General features: G+C 44.7%; 6 non-coding genes and 2 pseudogenes across 6 annotated transcripts; all 8 read left to right on the top strand.

The window, feature by feature from the left end:
- The first annotated feature begins 1475 nt into the window (after positions 1-1475).
- LOC113073796 (uncharacterized) lies at positions 1476-1649 on the top strand (annotated as a pseudogene).
- Positions 1650-2023: 374 nt separating this feature from the next.
- LOC113073800 (U1 spliceosomal RNA) lies at positions 2024-2187 on the top strand. The gene has a single exon (XR_003280535.1). It is a non-coding gene; the product is annotated as a U1 spliceosomal RNA (small nuclear RNA).
- A 1895-nt stretch (positions 2188-4082) lies between these two features.
- On the top strand, positions 4083-4273 carry LOC113073793 (U2 spliceosomal RNA). The gene has a single exon (XR_003280532.1). It is a non-coding gene; the product is annotated as a U2 spliceosomal RNA (small nuclear RNA).
- A 374-nt stretch (positions 4274-4647) lies between these two features.
- LOC113073801 (U1 spliceosomal RNA) lies at positions 4648-4811 on the top strand. Its single transcript, XR_003280536.1, has one exon. It is a non-coding gene; the product is annotated as a U1 spliceosomal RNA (small nuclear RNA).
- Positions 4812-6706: 1895 nt separating this feature from the next.
- LOC113073794 (U2 spliceosomal RNA) lies at positions 6707-6897 on the top strand. The gene has a single exon (XR_003280533.1). It is a non-coding gene; the product is annotated as a U2 spliceosomal RNA (small nuclear RNA).
- A 374-nt stretch (positions 6898-7271) lies between these two features.
- On the top strand, positions 7272-7435 carry LOC113073802 (U1 spliceosomal RNA). The gene has a single exon (XR_003280537.1). It is a non-coding gene; the product is annotated as a U1 spliceosomal RNA (small nuclear RNA).
- A 7397-nt stretch (positions 7436-14832) lies between these two features.
- LOC113073797 (uncharacterized) lies at positions 14833-15007 on the top strand (annotated as a pseudogene).
- A 374-nt stretch (positions 15008-15381) lies between these two features.
- On the top strand, positions 15382-15545 carry LOC113073803 (U1 spliceosomal RNA). Its single transcript, XR_003280538.1, has one exon. It is a non-coding gene; the product is annotated as a U1 spliceosomal RNA (small nuclear RNA).
- Positions 15546-21950: the final 6405 nt, after the last annotated feature.

The raw sequence follows: 21950 nt of genomic DNA on the forward strand, positions 1-21950 counted from the left end.
TTTAGCCCCCCTCGGTGGTTCCTGGGGAAACTGGAGAGGGCGGTGTTTTACTTCCTGTGGGGGTCCAAGTGGGAGCGCCTGAAGAGGGAGACCATTAAGAAAAGGCCGGAGAACGGTGGAAAAGGCCTCCCAGACCCCCACCTGTTTTTAGGCAGCCGCTTCACCGCCCTGCACATTAGTTATGCCACGACCCCATCCAAAGAAAACAAGACGGCTGCAATGGCGCGATTTTGGATGGGGTCTTACCTACGAACACTGAAAATTTTACCAGTGGACTTGAAAACCCCAGTGTCTTTTAACTTGCCCAAAGAGTACAGTTTTATAAAAAAGTTTTTAAAGAAATACCTTTTAGAGAGTGAAGATGTCACCATTTTAACTCAACACAAGTCTCTCATCTCTGTTGTGCAGGACCGGGAACCGGTGAGTCCAGTTCCGGGCCTCACACCAAGTGAGGCCAAACAAGTTTGGCGGAACGCGGCTCACCCCGCTCTCCAGAACAGGCACAAGGACTTATCGTGGATGGTGGCTCATGAGATCCTCCCGGTCAGGGCGGTTATGCACTCCAGAGGCATGGCCAAAAACCCCATCTGCCCGCGGTCCGGCTGCAATTCCCCGGAGACCGTCCACCACCTGCTCTGGGAGTGCAGCACTGCGCGGGACCTGTGGGCCAAGACCGGCCCCCTGTATTTCCCGTGCCTACCAGCGGGTGGGGCCCAGTTCGGGTACCAGCTCGCCATCCTTGGGGTGGGCCGGGGCTTGAAGGACTTGACGGCACAGAAATTTACCTCGCTCTGGCTCACCCTCAACGTCATCAAGGATGCCATCTGGGCCACCAGAAACCTGCTGGTGGGGAAGCGCGTTACGGTAACCCTCCATGCATGCGAGCTAAAGGTAACATCAATGCTGCAGGGGTACCGGACGACGATATTCGGACGGGGGGGCCGGGGTCGCACGGAGAGGGTCCCGGCAGGCACCGACCCTGGCCGCCCGTAGATGCACCCTCACCACTCTGGCTACGGGAACAGCGGGCCAGCGGGCCGGAGGAGAGGGGATCTCCGCTGAGTCCATAAAGTAGCATCTCATGTCCCTGTTCTGGAGAGTGGGGTGATGACCCACTTGATAAGGACTCACCCCCGGTCTTGCACAATAGATGATTTTTAATTGGTGTTTTTTATTGTTTTATTATGAAAGAGGTTTTATTAACATATATATAACGAGGCTTGTTTGCTTTTTTTAAAAATTTGTATTTTACTTTTGGAACTGACCGCACCTTTTAAACACACCTCAATAATGGACTTTTAAAAACAAGCAAAACACTGTGGTTTTAATCAAATGCTTTTTAACAATGATTGTTTCTTTCATTTTACCATGTGTATTTATTATATATTATATTGCTTGTTTTAATGTGTGATTAAAAAGAAAATGTTGTGTGAAAAAGAAAAAATGCAAATGGAAAAAATGTAAATGGTGACAATAAAACTTTTTCGAAAGAAAAATCTGTTCTTATCAGTTTAATATCTGATACGTCCCCCATCCGGGGACTACATATTAAATGGATTTTTAGATCACGGAGCTGGAGCCGGGGCTTGCTCCGTCCACTCCATGCATCGGCCTGGTATTGCAGTGTCTCCAGGAACGGTGTGCTTTCCCTTTTTGGGGATTGCCATTTATTGTGTCGAATAGCAGAACAAGGAATGAGAGCTGCCATTGCAGATGCTGTGGTTTATTGCAAACTTTTTTCCTGATGTGTCCACCTGGGGTCTTGGACTCTTCCACTAACGATGCACCCACCTGAGGTCTTGAAGTCTTTCACAGACGAGGTGACGCATCGAATCAGGTGTGTTTGTTTAAAGAGAGTCATCTAAAACTGGCGTTGGGAAGCACCGGCCCATGAGCTTGGCAGTTTCCAGGCCAGTAACGGAAGGCACCCGTCCTTCCTTTCCCGGAGGGGGGGCGGAGGGCTAACCGTTGGTGAGGATGGTAGAGATGCAAATCAGACCTCTGGCTGACCGCCTGGGCCTTCATACTTACCTGGCAGGGGAGACACCATGATCAAGAAGGCGGTTCACCCAGGGCGAGGCTTGTCCATTGCACTCCGGCCATGCTGACCCCTGCGAATTCCCCAAATGCGGGAATCTCGACTGCATAATTTATGGTAGTGGGGGACTGCGTTCGCGCTCTCCCCTGAAATTGTTGGTGAAACAAAGCAGAAGAGGTTTTTACAGTTTTTTATTTATTTTCCTTTCAGAATGGGGAGTTCTGTCACATGCGAGATATGTGTTGTGCGCCTGTGAAACAAAGTCACTTGCGCTCTTGAAAAATCGGACCCTGGTGGGTAGTTTAGTTCGAACATAGCGCAGACCTTACTTTGAAAGTAGATTGGACTGACTGCAGCCTAGCTGTAACTGTCTCCATGTTGTTTGGTTGTCCTTTTTTTCGATTCGTATTAATTTTGTTGTCGCTTACAGCGACACCTAGTGGCCTGTCGCCGCGCCCTTTTTCACCTGGCCTCGGACTGAGCCCCTGCACAGGTGTGCCGATTTGGGTGAAGGGATCTCACTCCTTCCTGGAGTTATAGCCATTCGAGCCACCTCGGACACGCCACCTTAGCACGCTTTGAGGTCCCCTCGCCAAGGTGAATGGAAATTTCCTATTTTTTTGGATGATTATTGACAGTCAGACTCCAGAGAAGCTTTCTGTGCTGATTTGGGTGGGACTGGGCCAAATACCTGGCGCCAGGTTGCAAAAGAAGGTTTTCGACAAAATCCAAAATACCCGAAAATTTCGTCAGAGCGACGGGCCAATCTGAGACCTGCGTCTCGTTCGGCTCGAGCCAAGGATTCCGGTGACATAAGGCACGTGGCTCTGCGACCAACCGTTTGGGAGTTACGAGCCATGCCGTACTTTCCGTCAGGCCGATCGGGACGAGGCCCGGTGACGTTGTAGACAGGGGAGGGTACTACCCAGATAGCACACTTACGTCTGCAAGATGTCTGTTAAAGAAATGTTGATCTGGAAAGCATCTGCCATCTACAAACGTCTGACATACGCCTTTCAGATGTCAGTTTTATATACCTTCTAAATCATAAACATCTAAAAGACATCTAATTGACATCTATCTGACATCTAAAAGGCAGTGTTGGGGAGTAACTAGTTACATGTAACAGCATTACGTAATTTAATTACAAAATGAATGTAACTGTAATTAGTTACAGTTACGAAGAAAAAATTAGTAATTAAATTAAAGTTACTTATGAAATTTTTAACGATTACAAAGGCAATTACATTTGAATATTTACACACATCCACATACAGATTTCACTGATTTCTTTCCCAAATTGCACTGACTGTTCTGAGACATACGCCCTAATAATTTCCAGAATTTTAACAGAATTTTTTGTTTTTCCCAGTCCGCCCTTCCTGTAAATTAATGGCAAAAACATGCAGTTTCATTTAATACAAATAGGCCTACTGAAGCTTGCAGTGTTGTCAGCCTCTGCCGCCTCAATATAGGAGTACATGAGCACATAAACATCATTTCTAGAACTGCTCTGTGTCACGTCATGCATTTTACCTATCATATCATATACAAAGAGACAGCAGTTTAAAAAAACACCAATGTTTCAGGAGTTTATTATACAGGAATGACACATGCTTATTAGATAACTGTATTTGAGTTGATGTATATGTTTTTATTTATTATTATTTAATTTTCACAAATTTAGAAAAGTAATCTAAAAGTACTCAAAAGTAATTAGTTACATTACTTTAATAAAGTAATTGAAAAAGTTATACTACTATAACATTTTAAACAGGGTAACTTGTAATCTGTAACCTATTACATTTCCAAAGTAACCTTCCAAACACTGCTAAAAGGAGACGTCCAATAGACGTATTGCAGATGAGCAAACAGCCTTAAAACTACATCTTGCAGATGTAAATTCATATGTCAAATAGACGTCTCCTAGATGTATGTGTGCTATCAGGGTACCATCCCCCAGCGTTTTTAGGTCTCCCAAAACTTACCAAAGCCGAGATGGGCATCGCCGTGTCCGGCTTCCTCCCTGCTGCGTCTTAGCAGCATCGCTTCTCGGCCTTTTGGCTAAGATCAAGTGTAGTATCTGTTCTTATCAGTTTAATATCTGATACGTCCCCCATCCGGGGACTACATATTAAATGGATTTTTAGATCACGGAGCTGGAGCCGGGGCTTGCTCCGTCCACTCCATGCATCGGCCTGGTATTGCAGTGTCTCCAGGAACGGTGTGCTTTCCCTTTTTGGGGATTGCCATTTATTGTGTCGAATAGCAGAACAAGGAATGAGAGCTGCCATTGCAGATGCTGTGGTTTATTGCAAACTTTTTTCCTGATGTGTCCACCTGGGGTCTTGGACTCTTCCACTAACGATGCACCCACCTGAGGTCTTGAAGTCTTTCACAGACGAGGTGACGCATCGAATCAGGTGTGTTTGTTTAAAGAGAGTCATCTAAAACTGGCGTTGGGAAGCACCGGCCCATGAGCTTGGCAGTTTCCAGGCCAGTAACGGAAGGCACCCGTCCTTCCTTTCCCGGAGGGGGGGCGGAGGGCTAACCGTTGGTGAGGATGGTAGAGATGCAAATCAGACCTCTGGCTGACCGCCTGGGCCTTCATACTTACCTGGCAGGGGAGACACCATGATCAAGAAGGCGGTTCACCCAGGGCGAGGCTTGTCCATTGCACTCCGGCCATGCTGACCCCTGCGAATTCCCCAAATGCGGGAATCTCGACTGCATAATTTATGGTAGTGGGGGACTGCGTTCGCGCTCTCCCCTGAAATTGTTGGTGAAACAAAGCAGAAGAGGTTTTTACAGTTTTTTATTTATTTTCCTTTCAGAATGGGGAGTTCTGTCACATGCGAGATATGTGTTGTGCGCCTGTGAAACAAAGTCACTTGCGCTCTTGAAAAATCGGACCCTGGTGGGTAGTTTAGTTCGAACATAGCGCAGACCTTACTTTGAAAGTAGATTGGACTGACTGCAGCCTAGCTGTAACTGTCTCCATGTTGTTTGGTTGTCCTTTTTTTCGATTCGTATTAATTTTGTTGTCGCTTACAGCGACACCTAGTGGCCTGTCGCCGCGCCCTTTTTCACCTGGCCTCGGACTGAGCCCCTGCACAGGTGTGCCGATTTGGGTGAAGGGATCTCACTCCTTCCTGGAGTTATAGCCATTCGAGCCACCTCGGACACGCCACCTTAGCACGCTTTGAGGTCCCCTCGCCAAGGTGAATGGAAATTTCCTATTTTTTTGGATGATTATTGACAGTCAGACTCCAGAGAAGCTTTCTGTGCTGATTTGGGTGGGACTGGGCCAAATACCTGGCGCCAGGTTGCAAAAGAAGGTTTTCGACAAAATCCAAAATACCCGAAAATTTCGTCAGAGCGACGGGCCAATCTGAGACCTGCGTCTCGTTCGGCTCGAGCCAAGGATTCCGGTGACATAAGGCACGTGGCTCTGCGACCAACCGTTTGGGAGTTACGAGCCATGCCGTACTTTCCGTCAGGCCGATCGGGACGAGGCCCGGTGACGTTGTAGACAGGGGAGGGTACTACCCAGATAGCACACTTACGTCTGCAAGATGTCTGTTAAAGAAATGTTGATCTGGAAAGCATCTGCCATCTACAAACGTCTGACATACGCCTTTCAGATGTCAGTTTTATATACCTTCTAAATCATAAACATCTAAAAGACATCTAATTGACATCTATCTGACATCTAAAAGGCAGTGTTGGGGAGTAACTAGTTACATGTAACAGCATTACGTAATTTAATTACAAAATGAATGTAACTGTAATTAGTTACAGTTACGAAGAAAAAATTAGTAATTAAATTAAAGTTACTTATGAAATTTTTAACGATTACAAAGGCAATTACATTTGAATATTTACACACATCCACATACAGATTTCACTGATTTCTTTCCCAAATTGCACTGACTGTTCTGAGACATACGCCCTAATAATTTCCAGAATTTTAACAGAATTTTTTGTTTTTCCCAGTCCGCCCTTCCTGTAAATTAATGGCAAAAACATGCAGTTTCATTTAATACAAATAGGCCTACTGAAGCTTGCAGTGTTGTCAGCCTCTGCCGCCTCAATATAGGAGTACATGAGCACATAAACATCATTTCTAGAACTGCTCTGTGTCACGTCATGCATTTTACCTATCATATCATATACAAAGAGACAGCAGTTTAAAAAAACACCAATGTTTCAGGAGTTTATTATACAGGAATGACACATGCTTATTAGATAACTGTATTTGAGTTGATGTATATGTTTTTATTTATTATTATTTAATTTTCACAAATTTAGAAAAGTAATCTAAAAGTACTCAAAAGTAATTAGTTACATTACTTTAATAAAGTAATTGAAAAAGTTATACTACTATAACATTTTAAACAGGGTAACTTGTAATCTGTAACCTATTACATTTCCAAAGTAACCTTCCAAACACTGCTAAAAGGAGACGTCCAATAGACGTATTGCAGATGAGCAAACAGCCTTAAAACTACATCTTGCAGATGTAAATTCATATGTCAAATAGACGTCTCCTAGATGTATGTGTGCTATCAGGGTACCATCCCCCAGCGTTTTTAGGTCTCCCAAAACTTACCAAAGCCGAGATGGGCATCGCCGTGTCCGGCTTCCTCCCTGCTGCGTCTTAGCAGCATCGCTTCTCGGCCTTTTGGCTAAGATCAAGTGTAGTATCTGTTCTTATCAGTTTAATATCTGATACGTCCCCCATCCGGGGACTACATATTAAATGGATTTTTAGATCACGGAGCTGGAGCCGGGGCTTGCTCCGTCCACTCCATGCATCGGCCTGGTATTGCAGTGTCTCCAGGAACGGTGTGCTTTCCCTTTTTGGGGATTGCCATTTATTGTGTCGAATAGCAGAACAAGGAATGAGAGCTGCCATTGCAGATGCTGTGGTTTATTGCAAACTTTTTTCCTGATGTGTCCACCTGGGGTCTTGGACTCTTCCACTAACGATGCACCCACCTGAGGTCTTGAAGTCTTTCACAGACGAGGTGACGCATCGAATCAGGTGTGTTTGTTTAAAGAGAGTCATCTAAAACTGGCGTTGGGAAGCACCGGCCCATGAGCTTGGCAGTTTCCAGGCCAGTAACGGAAGGCACCCGTCCTTCCTTTCCCGGAGGGGGGGCGGAGGGCTAACCGTTGGTGAGGATGGTAGAGATGCAAATCAGACCTCTGGCTGACCGCCTGGGCCTTCATACTTACCTGGCAGGGGAGACACCATGATCAAGAAGGCGGTTCACCCAGGGCGAGGCTTGTCCATTGCACTCCGGCCATGCTGACCCCTGCGAATTCCCCAAATGCGGGAATCTCGACTGCATAATTTATGGTAGTGGGGGACTGCGTTCGCGCTCTCCCCTGAAATTGTTGGTGAAACAAAGCAGAAGAGGTTTTTACAGTTTTTTTTTTATTTTCCTTTCAGAATGGGGAGTTCTGTCACATGCGAGATATGTGTTGTGCGCCTGTGAAACAAAGTCACTTGCGCTCTTGAAAAATCGGACCCTGGTGGGTAGTTTAGTTCGAACATAGCGCAGACCTTACTTTGAAAGTAGATTGGACTGACTGCAGCCTAGCTGTAACTGTCTCCATGTTGTTTGGTTGTCCTTTTTTTCGATTCGTATTAATTTTGTTGTCGCTTACAGCGACACCTAGTGGCCTGTCGCCGCGCCCTTTTTCACCTGGCCTCGGACTGAGCCCCTGCACAGGTGTGCCGATTTGGGTGAAGGGATCTCACTCCTTCCTGGAGTTATAGCCATTCGAGCCACCTCGGACACGCCACCTTAGCACGCTTTGAGGTCCCCTCGCCAAGGTGAATGGAAATTTCCTATTTTTTTGGATGATTATTGACACTCAGACTCCAGAGAAGCTTTCTGTGCTGATTTGGGTGGGACTGGGCCAAATACCTGGCGCCAGGTTGCAAAAGAAGGTTTTCGACAAAATCCAAAATACCCGAAAATTTCGTCAGAGCGACGGGCCAATCTGAGACCTGCGTCTCGTTCGGCTCGAGCCAAGGATTCCGGTGACATAAGGCACGTGGCTCTGCGACCAACCGTTTGGGAGTTACGAGCCATGCCGTACTTTCCGTCAGGCCGATCGGGACGAGGCCCGGTGACGTTGTAGACAGGGGAGGGTACTACCCAGATAGCACACTTACGTCTGCAAGATGTCTGTTAAAGAAATGTTGATCTGGAAAGCATCTGCCATCTACAAACGTCTGACATACGCCTTTCAGATGTCAGTTTTATATACCTTCTAAATCATAAACATCTAAAAGACATCTAATTGACATCTATCTGACATCTAAAAGGCAGTGTTGGGGAGTAACTAGTTACATGTAACAGCATTACGTAATTTAATTACAAAATGAATGTAACTGTAATTAGTTACAGTTACGAAGAAAAAATTAGTAATTAAATTAAAGTTACTTATGAAATTTTTAACGATTACAAAGGCAATTACATTTGAATATTTACACACATCCACATACAGATTTCACTGATTTCTTTCCCAAATTGCACTGACTGTTCTGAGACATACGCCCTAATAATTTCCAGAATTTTAACAGAATTTTTTGTTTTTCCCAGTCCGCCCTTCCTGTAAATTAATGGCAAAAACATGCAGTTTCATTTAATACAAATAGGCCTACTGAAGCTTGCAGTGTTGTCAGCCTCTGCCGCCTCAATATAGGAGTACATGAGCACATAAACATCATTTCTAGAACTGCTCTGTGTCACGTCATGCATTTTACCTATCATATCATATACAAAGAGACAGCAGTTTAAAAAAACACCAATGTTTCAGGAGTTTATTATACAGGAATGACACATGCTTATTAGATAACTGTATTTGAGTTGATGTATATGTTTTTATTTATTATTATTTAATTTTCACAAATTTAGAAAAGTAATCTAAAAGTACTCAAAAGTAATTAGTTACATTACTTTAATAAAGTAATTGAAAAAGTTATACTACTATAACATTTTAAACAGGGTAACTTGTAATCTGTAACCTATTACATTTCCAAAGTAACCTTCCAAACACTGCTAAAAGGAGACGTCCAATAGACGTATTGCAGATGAGCAAACAGCCTTAAAACTACATCTTGCAGATGTAAATTCATATGTCAAATAGACGTCTCCTAGATGTATGTGTGCTATCAGGGTACCATCCCCCAGCGTTTTTAGGTCTCCCAAAACTTACCAAAGCCGAGATGGGCATCGCCGTGTCCGGCTTCCTCCCTGCTGCGTCTTAGCAGCATCGCTTCTCGGCCTTTTGGCTAAGATCAAGTATCTTGTCGGACGGTTGAGACTGCGATCGCCTCTTGGAGGTTTCCTGACTCGAGATCGTTTCATATCTTGAGTCACACAACTTCGAGAGGTATATTGAACTCTGCTGCTTCGGGCTCCAACAAGTTTTAAGGTGAGGTCTTTTAATTATTTATTTTGTTATTTATTGGTGTATTTATTGTTGTTTTAAGTTTTTAGGCTGTTGGTGCCTCCATCATGTCGGCTGCCCGTGCCGGCGTGCGGAGGCACCACAGCGTGCGTTTTTTATTCAGGCAGGGTGAGGGGAAGCTCCTGGGAATGTCCCGTATGGACTTTTCCAGGAAGCTGATCCAAAAGACCCTAGCTTTTAAATGTGATGACCTGAATTGTTTGATGACTCTGCCCTTGAACAAAGGATTTGATGTTAGTTTTAAAACCGCTTCCCTACTTAATGACTTTTGGCAAAGGTTTGAATCAGTTAAAGCCCAGTTCTCCATGTTCACTGTTGAGAAACTTTCTGATAACACACTTAAAACTGTGATTGTCAGGATGTTCAATGAAACCGTGACTGGAGATGATATTTGTGTTTGGTTGGGTAGATTTTGCACTGTTCGAGGCCAGCCTGTCAAAGTGTTAGATGAAGATGGCATTTGGACATGCTCCTGGCGAATTCCCATTAAACAATGGGAAGACGCTGGGGGCTACCAGGGCCTGAAACATCTGCCTTCCATGATTGTGCTCGGAGAGAACAGAGGCTACATACATTATCAAGGAATGCCCAAACTCTGCAGAAAGTGTGGAAGGTTTGGTCATCTAGCTGAAGCATGCCAAGAGTTAATCTGTGGGAAGTGTAGAGAAATTGGTCACAGTTTTGATGACTGTACCAATGGCAGACGGTGCAATCTTTGTGGAGAAACAAACCATCTCTACAGAGACTGCCCTAAAAGTTTTGCCAACAAGCTAAAAATGGCCGCCCCACATGGGCAACAAACGAAGGAACAAAGGAGAGAGGAGGCGGTCCCTGAGGTTTTGGCGGGAATTTCAAATTCCCAGCCGGCCTCAGGGATTGGGCAGGAAGGAGGAAGTGGGGCGGCCACAGGGGCGGAGGCAACGGAACAGGAAGTGGTAATGGAAGGAGAGGAAAGTGAGGAAGAGTCACTGGTAACAGTTTCGGATGGGGTGGAAGAATCCACCGGGAGTGAGACACAGTGTTCACTCCCTAATGCTCAGGTGCAAAAAAGACCTGCGGGGTCTCCTCTGATTGTAACGGAGGAGAAAAAATCTAGGGCAGCATATAAGCTCGATAGTTCCGACTCGGTAGATCTGGAGCGCATGTGGCCCCTAGAGTCCCCAAATGAGGTTTCCTTTTTGCACATTAAGCTAACAGCATCATCGCCAAAGGAGCCACAAGAGGTTCCCTCTGTGGCCTCTGAAGCGACAGGCATTTGCCCTCCTGACCTCAGCTCATCTGGGGAAAAGGAAAGACAAATGCTACAAGATGTAACATGATTTTAATCATATTTTTGTAGTCTTTTTATTGTCTTCTGTTTTAAATGCCTCATACCTTTTTAACCCTACTGCTCATGGCCCTCACCATCTCTACTATCAATGTCAGAAGTGTGAGGTCCACCATTAGAGCACAGAGTATTTTGTCCCTTTTAAAATCTTTTAAGTCAGATTTGTTTTTATTACAAGAGTGTTCTCTGCCCTTTTTAACTAGGTACACAAAAATGGAAGAGCTATGGTCCGCAGGAGCCTCCATATGGAGCGGATCAAATTTTAACAAAAACGACGGAGTTGCGGTTTTAATTAATAATCCTAACATCTTGGTGAAGGGCAGCACTGTGGTGAGGCAAGGCCGGGCACTTTTAGTAAATCTGACCTTTTTAGACAGGGATTTTAATGTTCTTAATGTATATGGTTTTACGGAAAAGAACGAAAGATATGAGCTTTTAGAAGACTTGCAACCCCACATGCTAGGTAGGGCTCCCCTAATGGTAGCAGGGGATTTTAATTGTGTTTTATCTAAAACAGACAGGAAAAGGGTAGGGGAGGATTTCAGAGTGGACAAAACGTCGGTTTTATTGCAGGGTTTAGTCAGAGATTTTAATTTAGTCGACTGTTTTAAAATTTTGCATCAAAGAGAGGAGGGCTTCACCTGGTTCAGTGGTGATGGTACCAAAGCCTCTCGAATCGACTACGTGTTTACAAGGGACTGCCCGCCAACCGATGCTACATTAACCCCCCTTTTTTTCTCTGATCACCTGATGCTGTCTTGCACCCTTTCACTGCCCATGGGTGTGACGGTAGGGGGAGGGCTGTGGAAGCTGAACTGTTCCCTGTTGGAAGACAAGAATGTAATTTTAGAATATAGGGAACAGTTCAGCCAATGGCAGACCCTCCAAGACTTTTATGATACACGTGCACAGTGGTGGGAGATGGTAAAGGACCGGACGAGACAGTTTTTTAGAAAGATAGGGAAAGAAAAGAAGAGTAGGGAAAAGAAATGCATGTTGGGGTTGCAAAAAAGACTACAAAGGTATTTTAATCTTTTAAATAATGGTTTTGATTTTAACAATGAAATCCAGGATGTAAAAAAGGAAATGTCAGTTTTAGCCAATATAGAAAGTAAAGGGGTCCTTTTAAGAAGCAAAGAGAGAGAAATTGAAGAAGGGGAAAAGTGTACCAGATATTTTTTTAAGAAAATAATAACAAGGGGTGGGGGGTTAACCAGGGTTAAAACAGGGGATAGGGAGGTTAACACAACAAAAGAGATTTTAGAGGATGTGGAAAAATTTTATGGGGCTTTATATAGTTTTAAAAAGGTACACTCAGACACCGTAAAAGAAGTTTTAAATTTTGTTGAGAAAAGGGTCGACTGTCAAAATGAGATTTTAGCCCAAGATTTGAACATTTTAGAAACCCAAAAAGCTCTTGGAGGTTTTAAAAAGGGGAAGTCCCCAGGAGTGGATGGACTTCCCCTGGAGTTTTATCTAACATTTTGGGACATTTTAGGACAAGAGCTTTTGACAGTTTTTAAAGAGTTTGAGACCCTCGACAGACTTCCAGACAGTTTTAGAATAGGGATAGTTTCTTTACTTCACAAAAAAGGTGACCGGACTGACTTAAAAAACTGGAGACCCATAACACTTTTAAATTTCGATTATAAACTTTTTAGCAAAGTTTTAGCAACACGCATGTCAACTGTTTTAGAGGACGTGATTCACCCGGATCAAGCTTGTTCTGTGCCCGGAAGAAAGATAACAGACAACCTAGTGCTGATTAGAGACGCCATCTGTTACGCGAGAGACAGAAATATTCGGCTAGTAGTCCTAAATTTAGATTTTGAAAAAGCATTTGATCGAGTCTCGCACCAGTACCTCTTCCAGGTTCTGGAGAAAATGGGGTTTCCAAAGAGGTTTATAGCCTGGGTGGGACTGCTGTACAAGGGAATAGTCAGCAAAATTCTAATAAATGGGCATCTTTCCAAAGCTGTGAACATACACAGTGGTGTCCGTCAGGGATGTCCTTTATCTCCTCTTCTGTATGTGGCTTGCATCGAGCCACTGGCACAGATCTTGAGAAGGGACAAATGGATCAAAGGACTGGACGTTCCTGGGACGGGGGGACTGACGGCGACCTGTGTTTTATATATGGACGACGTAACTCTTTTAGCCACAGACGTTTTATCAATACGAAGAGCACTGGACTTGACTGACTGGTACGGTCGGGCCTCGGGCGCCAAACTCAATAGAAACAAGTCCGAGGCCCAGCTCTTCGGGCCGTGGGGAGACGTGGACACAGGAGGACTTGATTTGGGTTTTAAAGACAACGATTTTAAGATTTTAGGCGTTAAATTTGATAAAGACGGGGGTGGACGGGAAAACTGGACTGACTTGTTAGGGAAAGTTAGGAAAAGACTGGGGTTTTGGGGACTAAGACAGATGACGATGGAAGGCAAGGTTTTAATTTTTAAATCTGTGATTTTACCTCTGATTTTACTTGTCTGTTCTGTTTTTAGCCCCCCTCGGTGGTTCCTGGGGAAATTGGAGAGGGCGGTGTTTTACTTCCTGTGGGGGTCCAAGTGGGAGCGCCTGAAGAGGGAGACCATCAAGAAAAGGCCGGAGAACGGTGGAAAAGGCCTCCCAGACCCCCACCTGTTTTTAGGCAGCCGCTTCACCGCCCTGCACATTAGTTATGCCACGACCCCATCCAAAGAAAACAAGACGGCTGCAATGGCGCGATTTTGGATGGGGTCTTACCTACGAACACTGAAAATTTTACCAGTGGACTTGAAAACCCCAGTGTCTTTTAACTTGCCCAAAGAGTACAGTTTTATAAAAAAGTTTTTAAAGAAATACCTTTTAGAGAGTGAAGATGTCACCATTTTAACTCAACACAAGTCTCTCATCTCTGTTGTGCAGGACCGGGAACCGGTGAGTCCAGTTCCGGGCCTCACACCAAGTGAGGCCAAACAGGTTTGGCGGAACGCGGCTCACCCCGCTCTCCAGAACAGGCACAAGGACTTATCGTGGATGGTGGCTCATGAGATCCTCCCGGTCAGGGCGGTTATGCACTCCAGAGGCATGGCCAAGAACCCCATCTGCCCGCGGTCCGGCTGCAATTCCCCGGAGACCGTCCACCACCTGCTCTGGGAGTGCAGCACTGCGCGGGACCTGTGGGCCAAGACCGGCCCCCTGTATTTCCCGTGCCTACCAGCGGGTGGGGCCCAGTTCGGGTACCAGCTCGCCATCCTTGGGGTGGGCCGGGGCTTGAAGGACTTGACGGCACAGAAATTTACCTCGCTCTGGCTCACCCTCAACGTCATCAAGGATGCCATCTGGGCCACCAGAAACCTGCTGGTGGGGAAGCGCGTTACGGTAACCCTCCATGCATGCGAGCTAAAGGTAACATCAATGCTGCAGGGGTACCGGACGACGATATTCGGACGGGGGGGCCGGGGTCGCACGGAGAGGGTCCCGGCAGGCACCGACCCTGGCCGCCCGTAGATGCACCCTCACCACTCTGGCTACGGGAACAGCGGGCCAGCGGGCCGGAGGAGAGGGGATCTCCGCTGAGTCCATAAAGTAGCATCTCATGTCCCTGTTCTGGAGAGTGGGGTGATGACCCACTTGATAAGGACTCACCCCCGGTCTTGCACAATAGATGATTTTTAATTGGTGTTTTTTATTTTTTTATCATGAAAGAGGTTTTATTAACATATATATATATACGAGGCTTGTTTGCTTTTTTTAAAATTTGTATTTTACTTTTGGAACTGACCGCACCTTTTAAACACACCTCAATAATGGACTTTTAAAAACAAGCAAAACACTGTGGTTTTAATCAAATGCTTTTTAACAATGATTGTTTCTTTCATTTTACCATGTGTATTTATTATATATTATATTGCTTGTTTTAATGTGTGATTAAAAAGAAAATGTTGTGTGAAAAAGAAAAAATGCAAATGGAAAAAATGTAAATGGTGACAATAAAACTTTTTCGAAAGAAAAAATCTGTTCTTATCAGTTTAATATCTGATACGTCCCCCATCCGGGGACTACATATTAAATGGATTTTTAGATCACGGAGCTGGAGCCGGGGCTTGCTCCGTCCACTCCATGCATCGGCCTGGTATTGCAGTGTCTCCAGGAACGGTGTGCTTTCCCTTTTTGGGGATTGCCATTTATTGTGTCGAATAGCAGAACAAGGAATGAGAGCTGCCATTGCAGATGCTGTGGTTTATTGCAAACATTTTTCCTGATGTGTCCACCTGGGGTCTTGGACTCTTCCACTAACGATGCACCCACCTGAGGTCTTGAAGTCTTTCACAGACGAGGTGACGCATCGAATCAGGTGTGTTTGTTTAAAGAGAGTCATCTAAAACTGGCGTTGGGAAGCACCGGCCCATGAGCTTGGCAGTTTCCAGGCCAGTAACGGAAGGCACCCGTCCTTCCTTTCCTGGAGGGGGGGCGGAGGGCTAACCGTTGGTGAGGATGGTAGAGATGCAAATCACACCTCTGGCTGACCGCCTGGGCCTTCATACTTACCTGGCAGGGGAGACACCATGATCAAGAAGGCGGTTCACCCAGGGCGAGGCTTGTCCATTGCACTCCGGCCATGCTGACCCCTGCGAATTCCCCAAATGCGGGAATCTCGACTGCATAATTTATGGTAGTGGGGGACTGCGTTCGCGCTCTCCCCTGAAATTGTTGGTGAAACAAAGCAGAAGAGGTTTTTACAGTTTTTTATTTATTTTCCTTTCAGAATGGGGAGTTCTGTCACATGCGAGATATGTGTTGTGCGCCTGTGAAACAAAGTCACTTGCGCTCTTGAAAAATCGGACCCTGGTGGGTAGTTTAGTTCGAACATAGCGCAGACCTTACTTTGAAAGTAGATTGGACTGACTGCAGCCTAGCTGTAACTGTCTCCATGTTGTTTGGTTGTCCTTTTTTTCGATTCGTATTAATTTTGTTGTCGCTTACAGCGACACCTAGTGGCCTGTCGCCGCGCCCTTTTTCACCTGGCCTCGGACTGAGCCCCTGCACAGGTGTGCCGATTTGGGTGAAGGGATCTCACTCCTTCCTGGAGTTATAGCCATTCGAGCCACCTCGGACACGCCACCTTAGCACGCTTTGAGGTCCCCTCGCCAAGGTGAATGGAAATTTCCTATTTTTTTGGATGATTATTGACAGTCAGACTCCAGAGAAGCTTTCTGTGCTGATTTGGGTGGGACTGGGCCAAATACCTGGCGCCAGGTTGCAAAAGAAGGTTTTCGACAAAATCCAAAATACCCGAAAATTTCGTCAGAGCGACGGGCCAATCTGAGACCTGCGTCTCGTTCGGCTCGAGCCAAGGATTCCGGTGACATAAGGCACGTGGCTCTGCGACCAACCGTTTGGGAGTTACGAGCCATGCCGTACTTTCCGTCAGGCCGATCGGGACGAGGCCCGGTGACGTTGTAGACAGGGGAGGGTACTACCCAGATAGCACACTTACGTCTGCAAGATGTCTGTTAAAGAACTGTTGATCTGGAAAGCATCTGCCATCTACAAACGTCTGACATACGCCTTTCAGATGTCAGTTTTATATACCTTCTAAATCATAAACATCTAAAAGACATCTAATTGACATCTATCTGACATCTAAAAGGCAGTGTTGGGGAGTAACTAGTTACATGTAACAGCATTACGTAATTTAATTACAAAATGAATGTAACTGTAATTAGTTACAGTTACGAAGAAAAAATTAGTAATTAAATTAAAGTTACTTATGAAATTTTTAACGATTACAAAGGCAATTACATTTGAATATTTACACACATCCACATACAGATTTCACTGATTTCTTTCCCAAATTGCACTGACTGTTCTGAGACATACGCCCTAATAATTTCCAGAATTTTAACAGAATTTTTTGTTTTTCCCAGTCCGCCCTTCCTGTAAATTAATGGCAAAAACATGCAGTTTCATTTAATACAAATAGGCCTACTGAAGCTTGCAGTGTTGTCAGCCTCTGCCGCCTCAATATAGGAGTACATGAGCACATAAACATCATTTCTAGAACTGCTCTGTGTCACGTCATGCATTTTACCTATCATATCATATACAAAGAGACAGCAGTTTAAAAAAACACCAATGTTTCAGGAGTTTATTATACAGGAATGACACATGCTTATTAGATAACTGTATTTGAGTTGATGTATATGTTTTTATTTATTATTATTTAATTTTCACAAATTTAGAAAAGTAATCTAAAAGTACTCAAAAGTAATTAGTTACATTACTTTAATAAAGTAATTGAAAAAGTTATACTACTATAACATTTTAAACAGGGTAACTTGTAATCTGTAACCTATTACATTTCCAAAGTAACCTTCCAAACACTGCTAAAAGGAGACGTCCAATAGACGTATTGCAGATGAGCAAACAGCCTTAAAACTACATCTTGCAGATGTAAATTCATATGTCAAATAGACGTCTCCTAGATGTATGTGTGCTATCAGGGTACCATCCCCCAGCGTTTTTAGGTCTCCCAAAACTTACCAAAGCCGAGATGGGCATCGCCGTGTCCGGCTTCCTCCCTGCTGCGTCTTAGCAGCATCGCTTCTCGGCCTTTTGGCTAAGATCAAGTATCTTGTCGGACGGTTGAGACTGCGATCGCCTCTTGGAGGTTTCCTGACTCGAGATCGTTTCATATCTTGAGTCACACAACTTCGAGAGGTATATTGAACTCTGCTGCTTCGGGCTCCAACAAGTTTTAAGGTGAGGTCTTTTAATTATTTATTTTGTTATTTATTGTTGTATTTATTGTTGTTTTAAGTTTTTAGGCTGTTGGTGCCTCCATCATGTCGGCTGCCCGTGCCGGCGTGCGGAGGCACCACAGCGTGCGTTTTTTATTCAGGCAGGGTGAGGGGAAGCTCCTGGGAATGTCCCGTATGGACTTTTCCAGGAAGCTGATCCAAAAGACCCTTAGCTTTTAAATGTGACGACCTGAATTGTTTGATGACTCTGCCCTTGAACAAAGGATTTGATGTTAGTTTTAAAACCGCTTCCCTACTTAGTGACTTTTGGCAAAGGTTTGAATCAGTTAAAGCCCAGTTTTCCATGTTCACTGTTGAGAAACTTTCTGATAACACACTTAAAACTGTGATTGTCAGGATGTTCAATGAAACCGTGACTGGAGATGATATTTGTGTTTGGTTGGGTAGATTTTGCACTGTTCGAGGCCAGCCTGTCAAAGTGTTAGATGAAGATGGCATTTGGACATGCTCCTGGCGAATTCCCATTAAACAATGGGAAGACGCTGGGGGCTACCAGGGCCTGAAGCATCTGCCTTCCATGATTGTGCTCGGAGAGAACAGAGGCTACATACATTATCAAGGAATGCCCAAACTCTGCAGAAAGTGTGGAAGGTTTGGTCATCTATCTGAAGCATGCCAAGAGTTAATCTGTGGGAAGTGTAGAGAAATTGGTCACAGTTTTGATGACTGTACCAATGGCAGACGGTGCAATCTTTGTGGAGAAACAAACCATCTCTACAGAGACTGCCCTAAAAGTTTTGCCAACAAGCTAAAAATGGCCGCCCCACATGGGCAACAAACGAAGGAACAAAGGAGAGAGGAGGCGGTCCCTGAGGTTTTGGCGGGAATTTCAAATTCCCAGCCGGCCTCAGGGATTGGGCAGGAAGGAGGAAGTGGGGCGGCCACAGGGGCGGAGGCAACGGAACAGGAAATGGTAATGGAAGGAAAGGAAAGTGAGGAAGAATCACTGGTAACAGTTTCGGATGGGGTGGAAGAATCCACCGGGAGTGAGACAGAGTGTTCACTCCCTAATGCTCAGGTGCAAAAAAGACCTGCGGGGTCTCCTCTGATTGTAACGGAGGAGAAAAAATCTAGGGCAGCATATAAGCTCGATAGTTCCGATTCGGTAGATCTGGAGCGCATGTGGCCCCTAGAGTCCCCAAATGAGGTTTCCTTTTTGCACATTAAGCTAACAGCATCATCGCCAAAGGAGCCACAAGAGGTTCCCTCTGTGGCCTCTGAAGCGACAGGCATTTGCCCTCCAGACCTCAGCTCATCTGGGGAAAAGGAAAGACAAATGCTACAAGATGTAACATGATTTTAATCATATTTTTGTAGTCTTTTTCTTGTCTTCTGTTTTAAATGCCTCATACCTTTTTAACCCTACTGCTCATGGCCCTCACCATCTCTACTATCAATGTCAGAAGTGTGAGGTCCACCATTAGAGCACAGAGTATTTTGTCCTTTTTAAAATCTTTTAAGTCAGATTTGTTTTTATTACAAGAGTGTTCTCTGCCCTTTTTAACTAGGTACACAAAAATGGAAGAGCTATGGTCCGCAGGAGCCTCCATATGGAGCGGATCAAATTTTAACAAAAACGACGGAGTTGCGGTTTTAATTAATAATCCTAACATCTTGGTGAAGGGCAGCACTGTGGTGAGGCAAGGCCGGGCACTTTTAGTAAATCTGACCTTTTTAGACAGGGATTTTAATGTTCTTAATGTATATGGTTTTACGGAAAAGAACGAAAGATATGAGCTTTTAGAAGACTTGCAACCCCACATGCTAGGTAGGGCTCCCCTAATGGTAGCAGGGGATTTTAATTGTGTTTTATCTAAAACAGACAGGAAAAGGGTAGGGGAGGATTTTAGAGTGGACAAAACGTCGGTTTTATTGCAGGGTTTAGTCAGAGATTTTAATTTAGTCGACTGTTTTAAAATTTTGCATCAAAGAGAGGAGGGCTTCACCTGGTTCAGTGGTGATGGTACCAAAGCCTCTCGAATCGACTACGTGTTTACAAGGGACTGCCCGCCAACCGATGCTACATTAACCCCCCTTTTTTTCTCTGATCACATGATGCTGTCTTGCACCCTTTCACTGCCCATGGGTGTGACGGTAGGGGGAGGGCTGTGGAAGCTGAACTGTTCCCTGTTGGAAGACAAGAATGTAATTTTAGAATATAGGGAACAGTTCAGCCAATGGCAGACCCTCCAAGACTTTTATGATACACGTGCACAGTGGTGGGAGATGGTAAAGGACCGGACGAGACAGTTTTTTAGAAAGATAGGGAAAGAAAAGAAGAGTAGGGAAAAGAAATGCATGTTGGGGTTGCAAAAAAGACTACAAAGGTATTTTAATCTTTTAAATAATGGTTTTGATTTTAACAATGAAATCCAGGATGTAAAAAAGGAAATGTCAGTTTTAGCCAATATAGAAAGTAAAGGGGTCCTTTTAAGAAGCAAAGAGAGAGAAATTGAAGAAGGGGAAAAGTGTACCAGATATTTTTTTAAGAAAATAATAACAAGGGGTGGGGGGTTAACCAGGGTTAAAACAGGGGATAGGGAGGTTAACACAACAAAAGAGATTTTAGAGGATGTGGAAAAATTTTATGGGGCTTTATATAGTTTTAAAAAGGTACACTCAGACACCGTAAAAGAAGTTTTAAATTTTGTTGAGAAAAGGGTCGACTGTCAAAATGAGATTTTAGCCCAAGATTTGAACATTTTAGAAACCCAAAAAGCTCTTGGAGGTTTTAAAAAGGGGAAGTCCCCAGGAGTGGATGGACTTCCCCTGGAGTTTTATCTAACATTTTGGGACATTTTAGGACAAGAGCTTTTGACAGTTTTTAAAGAGTTTGAGACCCTCGACAGACTTCCAGACAGTTTTAGAATAGGGATAGTTTCTTTACTTCACAAAAAAGGTGACCGGACTGACTTAAAAAACTGGAGACCCATAACACTTTTAAATTTCGATTATAAACTTTTTAGCAAAGTTTTAGCAACACGCATGTCAACTGTTTTAGAGGACGTGATTCACCCGGATCAAGCTTGTTCTGTGCCCGGAAGAAAGATAACAGACAACCTAGTGCTGATTAGAGACGCCATCTGTTACGCGAGAGACAGAAATATTCGGCTAGTAGTCCTAAATTTAGATTTTGAAAAAGCATTTGATCGAGTCTCGCACCAGTACCTCTTCCAGGTTCTGGAGAAAATGGGGTTTCCAAAGAGGTTTATAGCCTGGGTGGGACTGCTGTACAAGGGAATAGTCAGCAAAATTCTAATAAATGGGCATCTTTCCAAAGCTGTGAACATACACAGTGGTGTCCGTCAGGGATGTCCTTTATCTCCTCTTCTGTATGTGGCTTGCATCGAGCCACTGGCACAGATCTTGAGAAGGGACAAATGGATCAAAGGACTGGACGTTCCTGGGACGGGGGGACTGACGGCGACCTGTGTTTTATATATGGACGACGTAACTCTTTTAGCCACAGACGTTTTATCAATACGAAGAGCACTGGACTTGACTGACTGGTACGGTCGGGCCTCGGGCGCCAAACTCAATAGAAACAAGTCCGAGGCCCAGCTCTTCGGGCCGTGGGGAGACGTGGACACAGGAGGACTTGATTTGGTTTTTAAAGACAACGATTTTAAGATTTTAGGCGTTAAATTTGATAAAGACGGGGGTGGACGGGAAAACTGGACTGACTTGTTAGGGAAAGTTAGGAAAAGACTGGGGTTTTGGGGACTAAGACAGATGACGATGGAAGGCAAGGTTTTAATTTTTAAATCTGTGATTTTACCTCTGATTTTACTTGTCTGTTCTGTTTTTAGCCCCCCTCGGTGGTTCCTGGGGAAACTGGAGAGGGCGGTGTTTTACTTCCTGTGGGGGTCCAAGTGGGAGCGCCTGAAGAGGGAGACCATCAAGAAAAGGCCGGAGAACGGTGGAAAAGGCCTCCCAGACCCCCACCTGTTTTTAGGCAGCCGCTTCACCGCCCTGCACATTAGTTATGCCACGACCCCATCCAAAGAAAACAAGACGGCTGCAATGGCGCGATTTTGGATGGGGTCTTACCTACGAACACTGAAAATTTTACCAGTGGACTTGAAAACCCCAGTGTCTTTTAACTTGCCCAAAGAGTACAGTTTTATAAAAAAGTTTTTAAAGAAATACCTTTTAGAGAGTGAAGATGTCACCATTTTAACTCAACACAAGTCTCTCATCTCTGTTGTGCAGGACCGGGAACCGGTGAGTCCAGTTCCGGGCCTCACACCAAGTGAGGCCAAACAGGTTTGGCGGAACGCGGCTCACC

This window comes from Carassius auratus, unplaced genomic scaffold, assembly GCF_003368295.1.
Source record: "Carassius auratus strain Wakin unplaced genomic scaffold, ASM336829v1 scaf_tig00012858, whole genome shotgun sequence".
In the NCBI taxonomy this organism is placed as follows: Eukaryota; Metazoa; Chordata; class Actinopteri; order Cypriniformes; family Cyprinidae; genus Carassius; species Carassius auratus.